The following is a 4,963-nucleotide window of genomic DNA, read 5'->3' on the forward strand; positions in this document are numbered from 1 at the left end:
TTTCAGAATTTTATATGTTTCAATGAGTCTCATACATTGCCAATAAAATATAAGATGTCAATTTGGGGTTTTCAACTTTTGAGCACTAGGTTTTATAATGAATGCAGTCAACTTTGGTGTTTCTAATACAAGACGCTGCTATATCAGTGATTCTCTATGGCACCATCGTAGTGTGGTACTGGCTGTAGTATTAGAATCTGCACTAGCTATAGCCAGATAAAATTATCATTGCTGCCCCCGATCACATGCTCATCTATGAAAATGAGGGAATAATAACTACAAGAAATGTAATAAATCATTTCAGTGGCTGATCATTTGCACCACTTAACCCTCTAGTCAAATCTGTCTTAATATTTAAAAGCAGAATCAGACAGGAATCTTTTAATTTATTGAAGGACTATATAATAAGGTGCGATATGGTTGATGTGCATGTTTCACTGATACTTTACTTAATTCAGAAAATACAACATGGCAAAAACACACAAGGACACTTCCCCAACTGAGAATAACCCACAGTACAGAGAGGCACTCCCGTGTGGTTGAAGAGCCGTCCCCTCGCATTCACAGCCACTGCCCTCCGCATCCTCGGCGCAGATGGTCCCGCGGTGCGGTGTATCGGTGCGAGATTACGGCCAGCGCCTTCACTTATCGAACCGGCAGCGCAAACGGCCCGCAAAAAGACACCTCGAATTCTGAAAGTTTCCACGCGTGGGAGGCTGGAGAATCGAATGCCACTCGAGGAGATGCGGACAGAATAATCGCCAGCCTGGCTCTCACAGACACACATTAAAGTTGACGGTATACAGTGATGCAGGGTGCACCTTCACTGCTGTGTGTGGACAAGCCTTCTTACTGCAATACTGCTCGCCAACAGGCACATACATTCCTGCATTTAATAATTGAACCCCCAGCACATTAATTCAAATCGCAACAAGCAAAAGCACTCCTACAGCTGCAGAAAGCCTCTGCTGTATTTTTCTTGGACCCAGACATCCTGAGCTGTTTAATTTATCATTTTCCAGCTGACATAAGGATCCCTTATATTAAACCAGTCACGGCTCGTTAACATCCCCAAAGCTATAAATAGTGTTTGAGAAAGAACAAAACAAGTCCAGTGATAAGACCGATTGCAAAGGATTTTTTTTTGTGTGTGCATATATTATTCATGCAGTGCCATCATAATCCTGCCATATTGAAAAGTTGAATGCAAAAAAAAGGTTCTTATCACTGGGTAAAGGTTTTCTCAGCCACATTGCAATGTTATCTCCGGAGTTAGAGATTTAACAGGCGCGACCAGGGCGATTCCAGCCCGATCGTGTATTTGCAATGTTACATGCGATTAAAACACTGCCCGAGCCACGCTCACAGCCTCCCTGCAGAAATGCCCCCTTTTTTTTTTCTTATTATTATTTCAAAGGTGTTCCAGCAAAACACTTGATTGGGGAAAAAGAGGAGAATTTTTTAGAAACATTTTTTTATTTACCTTTTGCAAAGCAAGCATGAAGCAGATTCGGTCAGCGAAAGGAGGCACCAGCTTGGAGCAGTCTTTGCACCTCTCCCCTGCCCACCCGCTCTGTGTGGGGCTCTTTTCACCCCTTGTTTCCCCCTCTCTGCTGCTCGGAGCTCAGCCAGCCCTCAAGTCTCCAGGCATTCAAAGGTTCAGCAGACAGCCCCAAGGCTTAGCTTCGCATCGGTGAATCAGGTTGAATTTGAACAATTTTTTTGCGCAGTTAAAAAAAAATCCAACTCCCATCAATAAAAATGCTTGAGTTCCTCGGTCTGACTTCCCAACATCGCGGCTTTCAGCACCACAGACCCGCTCTCAGCCACTCGCTCCAGCAGCACCTCCAGTGTGAGGCACTGGCTCCTGGGAATGGGCTCCAAACACAAGGAAGCCCCAGGATTGGGATTCGGATCCTTAACAATACACAACTCTAGCAGGAACAGGCTGGGTCAGCCGCCTGGGGAGCGACCAGGACAAGTCTCTCGCTCAGGAAGGCTGCAGTGAGTTGGAGCGAATAGAGGCGCATCCTCATTCCCTCTGCCCCCAGGACTAGATCCTCGGCACAGCCCAGAGGCCAGCACTGTGTGTATCAGACAGGCTCCACAGTCTCTCACTGCTGCCAGTGCACAGAGCGCTCCTGATGTGCGCAGAATACACTTGCCGAGATTGGTGGCTACCCAGATGGGTGCGTTTCACAGACCAGGTCGCAAGCCCTCAGATCCCACAGCTGCAGCAACATCTGGCACAGCAGGTCTCCCCTCGGTGATCGTCTCCCCTTAAATAAATCCTGGCTACTTCAGTTCCGAGTTGACCAGTGCTTTTCTCCACCTCGTGCCCAAGTGGGACTGGCTGGGTCCTTCTGCCCCTCTCTCAGTCCGGCAATTACTAATAGTCAACTATGAAGTCATCCGATTGCTTCAATACGGACACAGACACAAATCCAGGCAGCTCGTTCAGCTGCAAGACTGAAGGAAAAGGGTTTTAATGTAGAGGAGCAAATCACACAGACAGCTCGCAGTGGGAGTGACTGGGCGTCTCATGCATATGAATGAGAGTGAGAGACACAGAGAGAGAGAGACAGAGAGAGAAACAGAGAGAGAGAGACAGAGAGAGGCTGAGACAGAGAGACAGAGAGAGACACGGACAGAGAGAGACACGGACAGAGAGACAGAAACAGAGAGAGAGAGACAGAGAGAGAGACAGAGAGAGAGAGACAGAGAGAGACAGAGAGAGAGACAGAGAGAGACAGAAACAGAGAGAGACAGAGAGACAGAAACAGAGAGAGACAGAGGCAGAAACAGACAGAGAGAGAGAGAGAGAGAGACAGAGAGAGAGAGAGAGAGAGAGAGAGAGACAGAGAGAGAGAGACAGAGAGAGAGAGAGAGAGACAGAGAGAAAGAGAGAGAGACAGAGAGAGAGACAGAGAGAGACACGGACAGAGAGACAGAAACAGAGAGAGAGAGAGACAGAGAGAGACATGGACAGAGAGACAGAAACAGAGAGAGAGAGAGACAGAGAGACAGAGAGAGAGACAGAGAGAGAAACAGAGAGAGACAGAGAGACAGAAACAGAGAGAGACAGAGGCAGAAACAGAGAGAGAGAGAGAGACAGAGAGGCTGAGAAAGAGACAGAGAGACAGAAAGAGACAGAGACAGAGAGACACAGAGAGAGAGAGAGACAGGCAGAGAGAGAGACAGAGAGAGGCAGAGAGAGAGAGAGACAGAGAGAGAGAGAGAGACAGAGTGAGAGAGGCAGAGAGAGACAGAGAGAGAGACAGAGAGAGAGAGACAGACAGAGAGAGAGAGAGACAGAGAGAGAGAGGCTGAGACAGAGAGACAGAAAGAGACAGAGACAGAAAGAGCGAGAGAGAGAGAGAAAGACAGACAGAGAGAGAGACAGAGAGATAGAAAGAGGGAGAAACAGAGAGACTGAGACAGAGAGGATGCTGAGGAAGGAGTTTCAGTTTACAAGCTAAACCCTCCATTTTTTTGTTTCATTTTAAAACAAATTCTGGTCAACGATGTGCCTCATTTCAAACCAATGTTTTCTAAAGGATGGTCAGCTTTTGGAACCTGTTACCAGCTTTATAATCAGAGCCATTAATGTTGGTGATTGAACACCTCAAGTTCTGTTACATGGAATTCTAGCAATTTTGCCAATACTTTGCAGACTGGATTACAAAATTCCATTGCTTGTCCCCTTGAACATCAATGGACTTGACCATAAACCATCAGCATTTATACTTTGAAAGTAAAGAATTGAAAACAAGATTGAAAATGAATGACAGATTTCTCACCATTAGATCAATATGAAGCACTGGGAGGAAGTAATTCTGAAAAAAAAAACAATGACATTCTATTACCCACAGGATTTGCGGGTTGCTGGGGGTTTGTGTTGGTCTGGTGGAAGCGGCTATAGATGTTCCCAGTGAGAGGGGTCTGTCCGGCAGGTAGTCATTCACTTGCTGTGATCCTCCATCTGCCAATTCCTGCGCTCAGTGGGGGACCAATAGCAGCGCTCCAACAGGTATTGGTGAGCTTGGCCGAGGCAGGGACAACGGCCTGAGTTATTGCTCCTGCTGTCACTGCACAGTCAGAAGGCTGTGGGGTCAAGCGCCTGTCCAGGATTTGAGGATTTAACACTCGGGTGCAGTGCTGAGGGGTGCTGTGTTGTTACAGCTGCTGTCCTTGGGCTGAGATGGTGAACAGAAGTCAAAACCAGCAGCTGTTTATCACACAGCAAGATCCCACAAACAGCAATGTGATGAAAATCCAACAAAGCTGTTTTTGGTGGTATTGGTTAAGGAAGGACTGTTAGACAGGACACTGCTAAAATTCCTGCTCTTCCTTGTATAGTGCCAGTTTAGCATTCACTGGAACAGACAGACAGGGCCTCAGTTTAACATAGACTGATACAGCACAGCAGGAGGCCATTCGGCCCATCATGCCTGTGCCGGCTCGTTGAAAGAATTCTCCAAATAGTCCCACACCCCCCTGCTCATTCCCCATAGCCCTGTCAATTGTTCCCCTTCAAGTATTTATCCAATTCCCTTTTGAAAATTACTATTTAATCCCCTTCCGCCGCCCTTTCAGGCAGCGCATTCCAGATCACAACTCGCTGTGTAAAAAAATTCTCCTCATCTCCCCTCTGGTTCTTTTGCCAATTACCTTAAATTTGTGTCCTCTGGTTACCGACCCTCCGACAGTGCAGCGCTTCCTCAGTACTGCCCCTCTGACAGTGCAGCGCTCCCTCAGTACTGCCCCTTCGACAGTGGAGCACTCCCTCAGTACTGCCCCTCCGACAGTGCAGCGCTCCCTCAGTACTGCCCCTCTGACAGTGCAGCGCTCCCTCAGTACTGCCCCTCCGACAGTGCGGCGCCCCCTCAGTACTGCCCCTCCGACAGTGCAGCACTCCCTCAGTACTGCCCCTCTGACAGTGCAGCGCTCCCTCAGTGCTGCC

The 4,963-nt window shown here is 47.9% G+C and overlaps 1 protein-coding gene across 2 annotated transcripts in view; it reads right to left on the reverse strand.

The window, feature by feature from the left end:
- LOC147096640 (leucine-rich repeat and fibronectin type III domain-containing protein 1-like protein) overlaps positions 1-2,710 on the reverse strand; it is a 295,628-nt gene extending 292,918 nt beyond the window's left edge. The window contains exon 1 of one of the 2 annotated variants that reach the window (XM_085973185.1): positions 1,484-2,710. The gene's annotated coding sequence lies outside the window, so the exon portion shown is untranslated. The remainder of the gene's footprint in view (positions 1-1,483) is intronic. The other variant, XM_085973186.1, reaches the window with a different exon arrangement.
- Positions 2,711-4,963: the final 2,253 nt, after the last annotated feature.

Source organism: Somniosus microcephalus, chromosome 34 (assembly GCF_052327205.1).
Source record: "Somniosus microcephalus isolate GS21.2 chromosome 34, FLI_Smic_1.0, whole genome shotgun sequence".
NCBI lineage: Eukaryota > Metazoa > Chordata > Chondrichthyes > Squaliformes > Somniosidae > Somniosus > Somniosus microcephalus.